This window comes from Hipposideros armiger, unplaced genomic scaffold, assembly GCF_001890085.2.
Source record: "Hipposideros armiger isolate ML-2016 unplaced genomic scaffold, ASM189008v1 scaffold_1643, whole genome shotgun sequence".
NCBI lineage: Eukaryota > Metazoa > Chordata > Mammalia > Chiroptera > Hipposideridae > Hipposideros > Hipposideros armiger.
In genome coordinates this window covers 26,586-43,591 of record NW_017732993.1, presented here as the reverse complement: position 1 = coordinate 43,591, position 17,006 = coordinate 26,586, and the positions used below count along the sequence as shown (strand labels likewise).

At 43.6% G+C, this 17,006-nt stretch overlaps 1 protein-coding gene across 2 annotated transcripts in view; it reads right to left on the bottom strand.

The window, feature by feature from the left end:
- Positions 1 to 16,116, bottom strand: part of FHL2 (four and a half LIM domains 2) — a 72,804-nt gene extending 56,688 nt beyond the window's left edge. Inside the window, exon 1 of one of the 2 annotated variants that reach the window (XM_019634414.1) lies at positions 15,967 to 16,116. The gene's annotated coding sequence lies outside the window, so the exon portion shown is untranslated. The remainder of the gene's footprint in view (positions 1 to 15,966) is intronic. The other variant, XM_019634415.1, reaches the window with a different exon arrangement.
- Positions 16,117 to 17,006: the final 890 nt, after the last annotated feature.

The window sequence follows — 17,006 nt, the reverse complement described above, 5'->3', positions numbered from 1 at the left end:
GGTGAAGAATGTGATGACCACCAATATTACTTGGAGTAAAGGGTGGCAGAATACGCCACTGAGAATATGCCACTTTGGCATAAGAATTATTTTGAGTTAAAGGCACTTGAAAAACGGCGAGTATGTGGAGAGCCTTCTGGCCTTCCCTTTCCTTCTGGAACCAGGAGATGAAACTCTGAAGTGAAAGATGTCCTCCCTCCCTGTACCAGGAGGAAAGAGACATTCTCATCACCAGCGACAGGGAGTTGAAGCTGAGAAAAATCTGTATAAGTAAACTCTGATAAAATGACCCTTATATTCCTTTGACCTTCCCATATATTTTTGTTGCTTTTCCACAGTTGCCTCTTTTTGTTCAACCTGTCATATGAACGTTTAGGCCCAGCCTCTCCGCTGGGTCTTCATTTTCCCCTGGAGGCTCCCATATACATGTAAAAGCTTTTTTCCTGTTCATCTGTTTTATGTCAATTTAATTCTCAGGCTCAGCTGGGGACCCTCAGAGGGCAGAGGTGAACTTTTCCTCCTGGCCCCAGGAGGCAGAACCTTGATTCGTGCTAAAGGCACAGGAGTTTTCCACCACTGCTTTTGTGCCCAGTATAAATATCAACAGAGTGAACAAGGCTAACAACATCTTACTGTTATGAAGAAAATAGTTTTGACCTTGCAAACCCTTTGAAAGGGCCTCAGGCATGCAGGGACCATGCACTGAGATCCACTGAATTAGATCACTATGTGTTGGGAAGTCATTATGTTTTGTAATGGAGGTGGGGATGGAATCATTTCAATCATGGGGATTTATATGCGGTACGTATAGCTCGTGTCTCCTCTCTGCTCTCAGAGTGGACTCTGCGTATGGCTACGGAAGGCCGCGAAGGTCCATCAGGCAGACGGTGCTGGGTTGATCGAGGTGACTGTCTTGAATCCTTGGCCTTCTCGTTTGAAAGGCACGGTAGCCAGACAGGTGAGCACCAGAGCAAACTGCCTGAACTGAAGGGATGTACTCCTTCCAACACAAAGCACTTATTCTTCCTACTGGAAATAAGTCCTAGAATCCTGTAGGACTAAATGCCACCAACAAGAACCAAAAGAGCAACCTGATCTCAAGAGTCGGCAGTCAGAGTTGCAGGTATCGAAAAAATTGGGTGCATAAAACCAGGTACCATTCTCCACCTGCTTTGGTTAAGATGGTCCAACAAGCAGCTTCAGTTCCACACTTTCCTTTTTTGTGGATGCGATGGTGGGTAAGGCTTGTGCAGACATACAGTGTTCTGTTCTTTAGGACTTGTCTCTCTACTAAGTACATTTGCACATATAGCTCCTTGGTGTAGATGTATATGGGAACTTCATTCTTCTATTTAATATCTGTCTGTCTGTAAAGTAGGTTTTCCTGTACTCACACTTCAGAACAGTCACCACATGGATCTGTAGATGGAGTCCAGCCTCACTGGACACACACACAAACTCAGAAGAGTGTCCAGTGGAGGGTGGTAGGGGTGCACTGGCCAAGGTTTCAAGAGCAGAATCCCTCATCTTCTGAGAGAGATGCCACTGGATGCCACTTGTCTTAGTCAGCTGGCACTGCTGTAACAAAGTACCACCGACTCGGGGCTTAAACAACAGACACTTATCATCGCACAGTCCTGGAGGCTGGAAATTCAAGATCACAGCATTGGCAGGGTTGGTTCCTCCTGAGGGCTCTGAGGGAGAGTCGTTTCCAGGCCTCTCCTCCAGCTCCTGGTAGTTTGCTGGAAGTTTTTGGCATTCCTTGGCTTGTAGACACATCACCTTGGTCTCTGAAGTTCTCCCAGTGTGTGTGTGCCTGTCCAAATATTCCCTTTTTTATAGAGACACTGGTAGTATTACATTAGGGCCACCCTAACTTAACTAATTATATCTGCAACAAATCTATTGTCAGATAAGGTCACATTCTGACGTACATGGGGTTAAGACTTCAACATATTTATTTTGGGGAGACAATTTACCCCGTAACACCTCTACTAATAATAGGAGCAAATTACTCAAAACTAATGGTAACACAAGGAAGAATCTGACGGATGTGAGCAAGAAGAGGGATGGCTGAGGAGGAACTGGAAGGGTGAGGCTTGGGAGAAAAGGAGAAAGAATGTTTCTACCAGCACTGCCGAGCCACCCAGCCGCGGAATGTGGTCCTTGGAGTTGTGCGTGGCCAGTGGTGGCCCAGTGACCCTGTGTGGTGCATAGATCAGACTCTTGGGAGAGATGTAGATTCTGGTGAGACTTCATGTGGTCTGGGTCTCCTCGATAAACAAGGCCCTTGTGTGTTAATAAAATGAAATAGCCCCTGTCCCATACTCACCAGCTTGTCACCGGCCTGGGAGGATGGCTGGCTCCACATGGACTGTCCTGCACAGAGTCCTAGTAACCTTGATTGGGTGCTAGTGATCTGGGGCTTTGTGGCGTGTCCTGATCTGCTTGAGGCTATGGGCCAGGGTTTATGGAGAGGAGGCCAGCGATCTGAATGCTGGTCCCGGATGCTGGGTGTTGGGTGACAATATTCACAACTGCTCTACAGAAAGCCCAGTGCCTGAGGTCAGAACCTAAACTCATTCTCTGGGCAGCAAGACGTACCTATCTGCCCTCATTATGTTGATATGACGCTGTTAAATCAGGGCCTGCATACCATATGGGAGGCACGTTCTGCACTGGCCTCAGAAGTCACAACCCCTGTCTTTAGGGACTCAGCCTTCTGAGATCTAGTGCCCAGATTTATCTGTTTCTTTGATTTAATAGAAAAGGCAAACTACCGTATTTCCTCATCACACTATTTTTATATTTAGACCAGGGTCGAAAGTTAAGTCTTTTTTGTTCCCATCAGCGTCTTGTCTCTCTTGGGGTCCTGTAGCTGAGTGCCAGGTCAGCCCGTAGGACATCCCCCATGGAAGATTGGCAGTGAGGACTGCTCTGCCCCACACATGGGCGGGCCCTCCCACACTGAGTGCACTGGGGCCCACTCCACTAGATGCTTGCCCAGCAGTCATCCAGGCTGCATGGTCAGAAAGGAAAAATAATAGTAAGAAACAGCTGTTTGGGCTTGAGGATGTGTTGGCTTGCTCATGTGTGTAACTCATTTGTTTTTTTGCTTTGTGTTTTTAAGATACTGATGTCATTGGAGAAAATAACAAGGAGCCTTGTGAACTCTAATTCCATGCATTCCCAAATTGGTGGCACGATGGGTGTGGAGGTAAATGGCTTGTATGGACATGTCCATGGCAGTTTCCAGGGCCCAGTGGAAAAGGATGGTTGGTGCTTCTGTGATAAGATAAAGCTACTGAGGAAGCATAATTGTGATGGGAACAATGGGTCACAAAAAAATGACAAACTTTTTTTGATTTAAGTTTCCTCATCATTTGATTTACTTTTTTTTTTTTATTTAGCTGAGCCATCCTGCCACCTGTTGGCAGGTCAGCAGTAGCTCAGTTTGGGCTGGGAATTGAACCGCTGTTGCTCAGAGCTCGCACTCTTGAGAGAGCTCTTAACCAACTGAGCCACTTGGCCGGCCCTGATTTACTTTTTTATTATGGGATTATAACTATAGATTAGACACGATCTACACACCAAACCACAAGCTACTTAAAAACATCAGAACTATTACAATACATTTTCTGCCGATTTATTTTTGTTCCGACAAATGTGAGTTTGACAACAAAATGACCCAGATGAAAGAAATCTCAATGAAATACTGTCTGTAGTTTAATACTGCCACCAAATTCTATCTTTAGGTTGATCTTTGTGTCCTTTTCATTTGATCGCCTGATTGAGAAAGCAATGGTCTGGATCATGTAGACTATGGGTGGCGTTGGACAAGATACCAAAATCATTGCAGAATGACTGCTTTTCATTTGGATGTTTTTCACTTAGTAGACACTGCATCTCTCAAATAACTACAACACCAGAATAAAAGCTTCAGCCAACATGTCAGAGCACGCACTTTCAACCCTGTGTCTTGTCTTTTCCTGCAGAGTGGATGGCATGGAAACCAGCAGAATCTGCTTGTAGCTGACCAGAGTTGGGGATAAGTTGACGGTGTTTGCAATGGTCCTGGCTCAGGCAGTGATGACAAGCGTCAAGTCCCTGGGGAGTGTCTTCCCGTCCCCTCTCTGATCTCTGCCCCCAGAAGAATGAGAGTTCTTCTGCATTTGACCACAGAAGGAGGTAGTCTGTGCTGGGACCAGCGGCACCAGCAAAGGCAAGAGACAGCTTTTTGAATGACTGGAAATTGTAGCCCGATTTTCAATTACTTGGAAGCCACTATAAGATTTTAAACGCACATTTCATAAACAATAACTCTTTACAAATATAACTACCTGCATTTAGAGGAGAGGAGACTGCGGTACAAAGAGAGGAAGTACTTCCCTGAGCACTCGGATGAGTAGGCCACATTGCTGGGGCAGGAAGACTGTTTATCTTTATGTCGCGCCTGTGTGGTTAAAACGTGTTTGCTTCCTCTTTGACAGTATAATGGCCACATCATGTCATCATCGGGGCTGTCTGTCCATAGAGGACACAGTGTTTTGCCATCTGTATTTGTCCACATGCTCTGGGCTCTGGAAGCATAGGTTCTCTAGTCCCGTAAGGAGGAGGGAAGAGGAAAACACCCAGCCTCCAGCAAGGCACTGTGCTCTCTGTCTTAACCCGTTTCCATCAGTCCCAGCTCCACCCAAAAAAGTCGGTATGCATTTTTGATGTAGAAAAGCAATTGCATCTAAGTTAGCCAAGAAACAGAGCTCCACAATTCAAATCAAAAGTAACCAAAACCAGAATGAAAAACACATGGTACAGAATGGAAACAGCGTGTCTATTAAAATACCTTTGCTTTATCTCTCCTTCCAGACATCCTGCCTAGGGTCGCTCCCTTCTGCTCTGCATCGGGGTCCCCTCTTCTCCCTTCCCCTAGCCAGAAGTCATGAAAGGCAGCCTCCGACGTGGGGGTAACCACCCCCAGCCCTTTTGCAAATTACAGGAAGAGCCTGGAAGGCTGGTGCTGCCGCAGATACCCCAGCACAATGTGGAAGGGGCCAGGCCCTCAGGCTGTGATATGCTTTACCTATGTGGTGGCGCAGAAGGGAGGTGATAGAACAAATGCGCACAGACAGTCCGCACTTCCACACTTAGGCACAAATAGGGCTTGGGTGTCAGATATGCAGAAGACTGCGGCGTCTCTGGTAATTAGCCAGGTTGCGTTTAAGTTTCCCAGAGGTCTCTGCTCACAGTACCTATTCACTCTTTGGTGAAGGACACAAGTTTTTGTTGTTTCTTTTCCATTTTCCATGAATATGCATGTTTATAGAACTGATCAAGTAGGAAACCATGTCACTTGCTCCAGCCTAAAGGATCAAACTAGACCATCTGCAGAGAGAGAAGGGTATCTGAGCGCATGGCAGTGAGGGAGGGAGAAAGGGAAAGAGAACCAGGCAGGTGTGGGTTACAGCAGCGGGTCTCCCCTGACAACAGCCCACAATGGGGAGTAGAGGGGGAGACACTTTTACACACAGCCCTACGTATAGTACTGGGAAAATATTGTCATGAAATAATTCATATTATTACTGTGTGAGACGTATTTTATTCTTTTTTTTCCCTATCCTAATTTATTTCATTTTATTGTTCAAAAATGCAGGTCTCAATCCACTAAATGGATTTCATGGCTCACTCAGAGCTATGAAACTAGGACCCCTAGTTTGAAAAACTTGCATTTAGGGCAGACTCCGGGAAGGGAGAACTAGTGAACTCATCACGGTTTCCTCGTGAATTTGTGGACTGACAACAGAGAAAAAGTCACCTCAATTTAGGAAAATGTCACAAAGGAAAACCAAGCTACAAGGTGGGGACTTGAAACTCTCAAATTCAGTGATTTTTACACAGTGGCCAGTGTAAGGGGGTCACATCCTAGATGTACATGATAAGAAACTGTACTTCAGGGTTTCTTATCTTCCTTGTGAAAGGAATAAAAATGCATGAGGTGACAGGAAACATATGGGTGTTGAATAATCCCTCTAAATGTTTATGTTCCCAGCCAAAACAGCCTTGGTACATGTAACCAAGGCTTGGGGCCCAGAGACTGGACCCTCCCCCAGGTGGGGTGCTGAGGACCTGCCCATTATCTACCTACTGCCCTGGCATACTTATTAAAAGCATTCTCTTCCCCTCTCAAAATGCCCCAGTTTGAATGGTCACCCTAAATATGGATAATTAAGGAAAGTATGTCTATGGCACACAATCTGTATTTTTGTCATTACTGTTGCTTTGCTTTGCCACAAAAACATAGAGTCCATGTGTTTATTCACTAATTTATACCTTCTGAGGTACACATTAAGGGAAGGGCTGGAATAATGCAACTGGTTACCTGGCCCTAAAACTCATGGTCACGCCATGTTCCTGTCGCCTGCTTAAGACTTCCTTCAATCCCTCCCACCTGGAGGGATGGAGCCCTACAGATTCTTTCTACCCCCGTGGCCCCCACCAAGTTGGGGAGGATACATGTATTGGGTTGTTGGAAAAGTCATGACGTATTTTTTCTATGTTTTTTGTTGCAAAAATGCTTCATGACTTTTCCGACAACCCAGTATATATATTTAGGGGAGCTTGGTGCCAGTCAAGGTGAGGTCTGACATAGTTCAATGCCACACTGTTCAAACACTACAGATTTGGGAGTCAGAGGCCTCGCTGAGCTGTGGGCATCTCCCCCAAATTGCAGTCCATCCCCAAATTCTGGTCTCCCCCCCAATCCCACCTCTCCTGGACCCACATAAGGCATCTATATGGCTTCCTGCCTCTCTCGTGGGTCAGAACTCTGTCCTGAACTGTCCAGTTCACTGGGCCTTGGGACTGGCTTGGGGCTCTTTCCAGCCCCTGAGAGCTTGGAATCATCATGGGCCGCCAGCGTGAGTCTGAGGCCTGCAGATCACCATTTCCTGTGACTGGCAGGAGGCCTCACTGCCAGCACTTTGCTCATGGTGCTCAGGCTACTCCGCCACTTGCTCACGTTTCCCCAGCCCTGTGTCCCCAGCCACCTGTGCTGCTGGACCTTGTGTGCCTCATTGGAGCACCTGAGCTAGGCCACCCTGCCTGTCCTGCTGTCTCTCAGGTGTTAATGGGCTCTTTCTCACCTGCATCTTATCATGGGGCATCCTGGTTCCAGGACTCTCCTGGGCACCTCCTGCCCCCTCCCCAGCAGCATGGCCTGTCTCCTAACAGGGCTATCATTTCCACTTTGCAGCCTACTTCTACGGAATGACTGTGGTTTCTTGACAGCCAATACTATGTGTGAGGATGAAGAGAGACTGATTATTTTAAACGTGTCTGAATAAGGTAAAAGGACTTTTAGAATTAAGTGTGACTCTTTGGAATCCTATATACTGCAGGCGAGCAGGGAACAAGGGGATGAACTGTCCTGTTTACTGTCATACAAAATCTGGATTTGGCATCCAAGCTTTCCATCTTCCCTTCATTACAACCAAGGGGAAAATATCTACTGAACACCAAAGGCTGTACTGTGTACTACAGTAGGGCAGGGGGCAGGAGAGATTAGAGCTGGGCAAATCCCAGAACTGCCTCTTACTAACTGGGAGGCAGAATCGTGGCTTCCCAAAGCTCTTCATATCCTCATCTCCAGAATTTGTGGAAGGACTTTGCAGATGTGGTGAAACTAAGGCTCCTGATACAGGGACATTAACCTGGATTATCCGGATGGGCCCCGTGTAATCACAAGGGTTCTTATATGGAAAAGAGGAGGAAGAAGTAAGAATCAGAGAGATGTGAAGGTGTTAAGCTTTGGCTTTGAAGGTAGAAGAAGGGGCCATGAGCCAAAGAATGCAGGCGGGGTCTAGAAGCTGGAAAAGGCCAGAAGCAGATTCTTCTGTGGAGCCTCCAGAAAGAACCAGCCCTGCCCACACCATGACTTTAGCTCAGTGACACTCATTTCAGACTTCTGACCTTCAGAACTGTAAGATAGCAAATTTGTGTCCCTCTCAGACAACAGGTTGGGGTAATTTGTTACAGCAGCAATAGAAAATTAATATGGCAACTGTATCTCCTTAGTTAAGACACTTTTCTGGATTTTTGTTACCTCATCTGTAAGCTGAAGACGGGATAACACAAAGCAAGGCAAATACACAGTAGCAGTTATTATTATTATTATTATTATTATTATTATTATTGACTTGTTGAATTCTTACAAGTGACTTAAGAGTTATTATTCCCACTTTAAAGATGAGGTTCTGGGGCCGGCCGAGTGGCGTGATGGTTAAGAACTGGCTTGGGACGCCAGAGGGCCCTGGTTCGGATCCCACATATGAGGGCCAGTGACACTGCCCTCCACAGCTAAGATGCTGAAACAACAGCTCAACCTGGAGCTGGGCTGCTGTGAGTCGCTGGCGACGGCGTAGGCTGCAGCCCCTGTGGCAGTGGGTTGCCATGGGCTACCGTATATAGCCAGCAACCAGCGTGAGCGGCCAGCAGCCGCAGTGAGTGGCCGTCCAGAAGCTGGTGACTGATCTGCCTCGCCCAGGAAGAGCGCAATGATGGTGCCAACTTGGGCCTGTGAAGCAACATCCTCCACAACTAGACTGAAGAACAAAAGGACAGCAACTTGTCTGTTCCCCTTCCCTAATTCCCCAGCGCTGCTCCCGTCCCCGAATTCCCATAAAAATCTTTAAAAAAAAAAAGATGAGGTTCTGGGAAACTGATATCTCACCTGGGCACGTTGTAAGTGGCAGAGCTATGACCTGAATCCAGCCAGCCTGACTCCCAGCTCCCACTTTTCTCCCTTAACAAAATGCAAGTGTAGTGAAAGGTTTGAAATTAGGTTTAAGTTGTGGACAAGGGAGCATTAGACTTGGACCCTGATAAGAGCCCTTTGTGATGGATGATGATATATGAATTACAGTGAAAAAGTTTCTAAGAATTTGAGCCCTCATTTTTCAACAAGCACTTATTAGGACCTACTATGTGCCACTCACTGTTGTAGGTCCTGGGAGCACCTCAGTGAACAAAACAGGGGGTCTCTGCTTTAATTGGAGCTCATGTGTTATTGGGGGAGAGACAAACACTAACATGTATATAACTGTGGGTGTGCATATATGTGAGATGTAAGTGCATTGAATAGGGTAAGGAGTAAATCAGAGTAAGGAGCTAGAGAGTGTAATTTTCTATGGAATGTTCAGTGGTGGCTCTCAGGTGTGGTGTTGAATGAAGGAGGAAGGTGTGTGATTTTCTTGGAGGAATGCCTGACTGATATTGGCACCAGCAAGTGCAAAGGCCCTGGGGCAGGGCAGTGCTTGGCATAGTTAGGGAAAGGCACTGTGACTGAAGCATCCTAGATGGAGAGATGAGGCCAGATTCCAGGGAACTCGATCACGTAAGGCTCTGTAGGTTATGTAGCATCAGGATTGTATTTTGAATTGGAAGCCATTGGAGAGTTCTGAGCAGGAGAGAGAGACACTATCTAATTTAAGTTACAAATATAATAACAAATTTTAAAAAGAGACTCATGGTTCAGCTGAGCTCACATTGGCCTCTGGAGTTGCCTAGCTGCTGCTGCCTGAGGCTGGCAGAGGTTTGCAGTCACTTCCCAGGAAACAGTGAAGCACTGTATACAAAAGTAGAAGCAGTTCAGGGCAGGGTGCCAGGATCCTGCCAGAGATAATCCCAGCCAGACTGGAAGATTTGCTACTGCTGCTGCCTAATAATGGTGGCTGAAGGGCCTATCGATTCTTCTAGCCAAATTTCATTGTTGAAATGATGTTGAACTTGCCACTATGCATTTCCAAACTTTCTGACATGTTGAGAACTCTGTTTTAGTTAGAAGATCCTCACTCTGCCCTCAGGGTTTTTCCATCTAAGAGTATTTTAGACATGGAATTGTGGTCTCAACTACGTCTTCCCTCGCTTGGATGGTTGCCCATGCTGGTTAATTTGAGTGCCAACAAATTTGCACCTGTTCATAGGATTTTTGCATTTTCAATTTGTAGGAGAAGAGACAGGTGCTTAAAAGGAGTTTGTCTCATGCACTTTCAAAATCTCCTCACTTTCTTTATGTCACATACACGTTATTATTTTTTCACTGAACCTGATTGGTTTGAAATCTTGTTGATCTCTGTCTTTTGATTTAGAGATTGGAAGAGCATAACATTTGGTCCATAATTCAGTATAATTAAAGTTGGGGTTTTGAAATAAGGAGGCTATGCTCTCTCACCTGGTTTGTTTGTTTACTAAATTAAATTTAAAGGAAGCAAAATGTTGTTTCCTAATAAATAAAGAGATTCTGAACAAAGTTGAAGAGTTTTTGAAAAAGGAAGCTTACAGCATTCAGAATTTATTCAGCATCTCCAACCTCTTTCCCTTCCCCAGCATGCGCACACACACACACACACACACACACACACACACACACACACACACGCGCGCGCGCGCACTTACACTCTCACATCCCTCACCCCACATACTCACACGCACTGTGGTAAATGAAAACTTCAGAGGCAGATAATTTCCTCCTTAGAGATACATTATCATCAAACATTATTACCCAATAAAAATTCCATTTAAGAAACATTATTATGATGGTTAATTATCTCCTTGTGCTGTGTAGGGAGCCCGTTTCAGACCTGTTTCTGAGCCAGTACTGCAGAGGGAACGGTAGTAGCAACCGGGGAAAATTCTGGCTCCTTCCTTTGGATCCTAACACTTCTTATGCCTGAATTAAACACCACAATTTAGTTCAGCAAATATTTGTAGGCAGCTGCTGTGTGCCAGGCACTGCTCTAGCTGTCAGGGGCGTGGCCAAGGAGATGAACACCCTTCCCACGCTCCCTAGAAGGGGCTGGAAAGAAAGGGAGGTTTAAAACAAGAAAAGGAAAGAATTCAAGAAGTTTGAAAGCCCTCACTCATTTTTAAGGTGAGGCCCTCCCTCCTTAGTGGAGACTTTTCCAACAGTCTCTGGTTGGATGCATGTCAGTCCTGGCACTGCTCTGCCTGGGTTCAAAGACCAGCTCCTCCACCTACTGGCTCCGAGCCACATTACTTCTCAGCGCCTCGGCTTCCTCATATATGATGGAGGAAACCAGAGCAGCCCTCACAGAGCTGTTGTGTGGATCCCATGGGAGTGTGCCCTGGGCGGGCACTCCGACCCCACCTACCACCTCTCTAACCTAGAGTTTCATTTTATTTTAAATTTGGAATTCAAGTTAGTCTCAGTTCAGATTCTTTACAGGGAAGGTTTTAGTTTTTTTGTTTGTTTTTCCAGTTTAGAAAGCCAAAAGACCTCTTCATTTCCTCTTACAAAATGTGACTTTTTAGAAATGTCTCAAAGAGAACAAAGAGAAGTCAAGTGGCCTAGTCCCTGAGTCGTTACTGCTATCCCTCTCCAACACAGGCACATTTAGCACATCTCCTTGTACCTGCAAACGCACCCTTCGTTTGGCAGGACAAATCCTTTTTATTTCCACATCCATATTGTTCACATTCTTCCCCACCAGTCTCGGCTTTCCTTTTATAATTCCTAACTTCCTTTAGGCTTCATATTGCTTTCCATGAAAAATTTACTCCAAGTATACCCTTCTTATTCCAAGTGATATTCCTATAGGATTATTACCTACCATTCCTACAGCATATGTGATTGCCATTCAAACCACACTTCATTGCGTATGGCTTTAACATTGCTCTATGGTATTCTAATGTCAACTAGATTACAAAGTCCTTGAAGCCAGGCCATATCTTTAACTTGGTTGCAGCTTCTGCAGTGGATATTACTGTTCTAAATCTGTTTCCTTATCTGAAAATAGGAATAATAATAATAATAATAATAATAATAATAATTAATAATAATAATAATAGGGCTGGCCAAGTGGCACGTTGGTTAAGAGCTGGCTTGGGACTCCAGAGGGCCCTAGTTCGGATCCCACATATAAGGGCCAGTGACACTGCCCTCTACAGCTAAGATACTGAACAACAGCTCGACCTGGAGCTGGGCTGCTGTGAGTCGCCAGCGACAGCGTAGGCTGCAGCCCCTGTGGCAGTGGGTTGCCATGGGCTACCGTGTGTAGAAGCCGACGACTGATCTGCCTTGCCCGGGAAGAGCGCAATGATGGTGCCAACTTGGGCCAGTGAAGCAACGTCCTCCACAACTAGACTGAAGAACAAAAAGACAGCAACTTGTCTGTTCCCCTTCCCCCAATTCCCCAGCACTGCTCCCATCCCCCAATTCCCCCAATAAAAATCTTTAAAAAAAAAAGAATATATTATTATTTCTTAAAAAAAAATAATAAAATAAATAGCACTTATAGGGTAGTTTGAGCATTAAGTGAGCTAATACATAGTTCCTGGATACAGTGATTGTTCGATAAATTTTAGCTATTATTTTTAAGAGGTTGGCAATTTTTGTTGGTTATTTATGGTTTTTATAATTGGTGACAATAGTTGGGATGCTTAATATTTGAATGCAATTTTTTCAATAAAAAAACTTTCATGATTAGTCTCAGTGTAGAACATTTAGTGAACTATTTAAAATGTAGAGAAAATATAAAATTACTACTACCACTCATCCCTTGGAAACAATAATTTTATATATTTTGGTTATACTTCTCCAGTATTTATAAATATATACATATACACATATATATTACACAGTTGGGATCATATATTATTAATATAGCTTTGTATTCTGACTTTAAAAAATTAAAAATTCTATGCAAACTTTTCAATGGTTGTATATACTCCATACTATGGCTATAACACAATAAATTTAACCACACCCTCCTTTGGGCAAGTGCACTGTTCATCATTTTAGCTATTAGATATAATATGTTGTCACATAACCCTTTGTGCCTTTATATTATCCATTTTATCTCCTTACCAAGGCTATAAATTAGAGAGAAGAGGAGTAATCAACATCATGAATTTTTCTATTTTGTGTTCATGCTAATCCACAGACTGACGTTTTGAAATTAGTTGAGATTTATCAGCATAGACTTGCACCTAAGTCAAAAGAGCTCTTTACTTAACATGAAAATAGTTGGTCCCCACTGTCCTTTCAGATACCCCACCCCTTTCAGGGTGATCAGACAGGTCCCAGGATTTTCATTAAAATCCACAATGAAATTGTTGCACCTTCCCCTTAAAATTTAGTTACACAGACTTGTTAATAAAACCACACGGGGCATATTTTATATTTTGTTACCTTAATATGGTTTTACTTCAGTTTAACTTTTCAGCATTACTAATTGTAACAAAACCCTTCCATTAAAATGAATTTTTATTCCTCTTCTCTCTATATAAGTTTATCTTTTAAATTCAAACAAACTCCCAAATTGTAAAATTGTCCTCAAAGTTAAAATTGATTTTATTTTAATAAGCTTACACTTTAAAAAATTCATGATATTTATGAAATGCATTTGTTAAACACCAAAGTGCTCAGAACTTACATTAGTTTTTTTCCACTTTTCATCCTTATTTTGGTATATTGGCAACTAAGTGATGAAAGGCTGACAAATTAATGATAATGAAGAAAATCAGTCAAACAAGTTTTGGGTGGCATATAGATCAAGGCACAAGACAGTTGAGTTTATTCACTGTTCAGTAGGTAGCATTAACAATGTAGAAATTAGTAGTTATATTGTGATAAAAATTACTTATCTAAATGTCAGTTTATGCTCTTTTTTGCTTCCCATTTATCCAACTATTATGAATATTTTCATATTCTGGTTAAATGAAAGAAGTCATAATGTTATATAGAGATAACCAATTTTCAAAGAATTTGAGTTTGACTACACAGTGGAAGTAAATTGACTATAAATTGGACAAAAAGTAGGTTCCTGAATAACTTGATCGTGTATATATACATTCCTTAATTATAATTTATATTTCCCCCATAATTTATTATTTTTAGATTCATCTTAAAATACATCAGTGTGCAAAATAGTGGGGATTTTTTTCCCCCCTCTCTTTTAAAGCTAGTATTAAATTAATGGTTGGTCTTATAATCAAGAACCTCTTAGAATCAAGAAATAGTTAAGATAAACAATAAAATGCTAAGTGTTTATCTTTGAGTAGTAAGACTACACATCATTTTCCATTTCCTTGTCTCCGCTGGTCTGTATTTTCTATGGTGAACATATGTTTGTATAGTAAGAAAAAAACAAAAGAAAATATAAATGCTATGAATATAATTTCACCTCTTTCTTTGGTGGTGTTGAAAACAAGACAACAGGCCCCAAATGGAATCACTTATGCTAAGACTCACATCACCAAACTGAGACTTAATTACAGTTTTAGCTCTCCCAGAAGTGGACTCTCAAACCAGTCAATCAGGAATCACCCGATCAACACTAGTGAGGCAATCTGCCTGATAGACACTGCCATCCCCTAAAGGGCAATCACCTGGCTATAACCAACCACTGTTTTGCATAGTATAATTTTCTTGTTCCTGCTCCCTTATGCTTATAAAAGTCTTCCATTTTGTACAGCTCCTTGGAGCTCCTTTTCTGTCTGCTAGATGGGATGCTGCCCAATTCATGAATTACTGAATAAAACCAGTAAGAGCTTTAACATTCATTCAGTTGAACTTTTTTTTTTTTAACAGTGGGAAGAGGATGATTTAAACTCAGTGTTTCTTGGCCATCTATTGTACATATGAAATACGTTAGAGACCAGTAGAAAGTGTGTAGGTAGCTGTGTTAAGAGCTGTTAAGGACTGCAGAGAGAGGTGCAGCGTGGCCTGGTTTCCAGGATCTGTAAGCAATGGAGAACTCTGGAGCACTGAACAGGGTGATGAAATCTGAAAATGCAAAATGTGCTCAAAGGCAGGCAAGAGGGTGGGTGAGCAGTCAGAGAATGCTTTGTGGAAAAATAGGCAACTTTTCCTGGAAGTCACACATTAAAATATTTTCTTGATATTAGAAAAAAACCTCAAAAATGTGATCACTTGAGTTGATTGGTTAGCTAGTCCATATAAACACCTTTGTAAGATAGGATGGATCTTAAAATGTAATAGACTATTATAGCACATCTTGTTGTTATAAATCTAGCAGTAAAACAAAATTTAAACAACGTTCCTTAAGAAACAAGTAAAACAACAAACCTATATAGAGCAAATATGTAATAAAATAGCATTAACCTATAATGCTAGTGTTAAGACTATCTTTTGACCTCATGGGAAAAAAAAATTTGTCGTCTGACAGTTTTGGGTTTGTTTTTTTCTTTTTCTTTTTAGATTGGACTTGATAAAGTGCCTTGCAATGGAGGCTGGCTAACAGATGTTTATATGTATGATACCTATGATCATATATATGTCATTCTATCAGTATTAACATTATTACGCCAGTGGCCTGAGCATTACTGAGTACTGTGCATTTTGCGTATGTTCTGCTCTAGAAATTAGGAAAACATTTCCTTTTAAAGCACACAACAGCTATCTGTACTTTTGAACCATCAGCCATAGCAAGTCATCTTGTATAAACATACTTTCCCAGTGTAATCAGACTCATCAGTAATTTGCCTTTTCACCCCAGGCTATCTGGAAATCCTTTCAGGGCGAAAAAAACGCAAGAGCACTGTGGTTCCCTCCCCTCCAATGTTTGTGTTATATATTTTTTTGCTTTTTCTGCCCCCTTTGAAAAAAAGCTTTCCGGTGTTGAAACCTCAGTATAAATTCCTGATTCCCACTCCAAGAGGGGAAGAGGAATCAGGGCGCTCCCACATTCTTTATGTTCTTGCAGGCACCTGGGGAGGGTACGTTCTGCTCTTCTACTGCAGCCCAGTCCAAGCGCAGGAGTTGTTCTGCTCATGGGAGCAGCTGCCAGTGCCACCTGGGTCTCTCCTGGGGTCTGCGGGTCCACAGTGTCAGACAGCTCCCTTCCAGGGCAGGAAGCTTAGCCAGTGTCTGAGCCGGGATGGATGGACAGCAAAGGAGAGGGAAGAGAGGGGACAAAACTGGGCTCTTACCTGTCCTGTCTTCTGCTCTCCAGCCTGATCATAGGGGACAGCAGCAGTGCTGCGGGGGCCAACCACTCTGTTGGGTTACCCCAACCGTGTGTGCAGCTGTCGGCCAGTTGCCTGTTCTTGCCAACAGGGCTATAAATAAGGCAGGTCCAGAGCGCGGGAGATAAACATTCAGCCTCTCAATCCTGCCTGCCTTGTACGGTATCCAGATGGGAAGGGGCTGCCAGTTCCCCTTTTGGCCTGCCTGCCTCAAGGACATCCCAGGCGTCACACATATTCCAGCCATCCGAAAAGCAGCAAAAAGAGAACAAGCCACAGCATGAGGAAGGGATCTCAGACAAGTGGCAGAGCCTCTGGGTGGGCTGCCATGGCTCCACTGCAGCAAGCCCCTCAGGTTAGGTGGCTGGCACCGTGGCACAGAAGGGGGAGGAAATTTGCCCCAGGTGACACAGCACCTCTGTATAAATATACTTGTGGTGTGGTGTGTATTTTCAGTGCTGCCTCTTGGAAAGAACACTCTTACCCTCTCCTCCGGCTTCAGAGGCATTTGCTTGGGTGACAAAAATTCTAGGGAAGACCCAGGATTCAATTTAATAAACACCGAGCATATGGGAAATTAGGAATGGAATGCATGTACAGAAAGTCCTCTCTCTCATCCTCACTCATGAGTGGTTATGAGGATTTCTTGAGCCATAAATCATTTTCTCTGTAGAATTAAAACAGAAAAATCTTGCTAAAGCCTTTTTAAACCACATTCTGAAGAGGAGAGAGAAGACTCATTTGGGGGAGCAACAGTTCCTGATCACCCTTAAATTTCTTTTTTTTTTTTAATTGGGGAATTGGGGAAGGGGAACAGACAAGTTGCTGTCCTTTTGTTCTTCAGTCTAGTTGTGGAGGACGTCGCTTCACTGGCTCATGTTGATATTACTATCATTGCGCTCTTCCCGGCTGAGGCTGTCGGTTGCTGGCCATTGGATGGCCGCTCATGGTGGCTCACAGCAGCCAAGCTCCCGGTAGAGCTGTTGTTCACAGTCTTAGCTGTA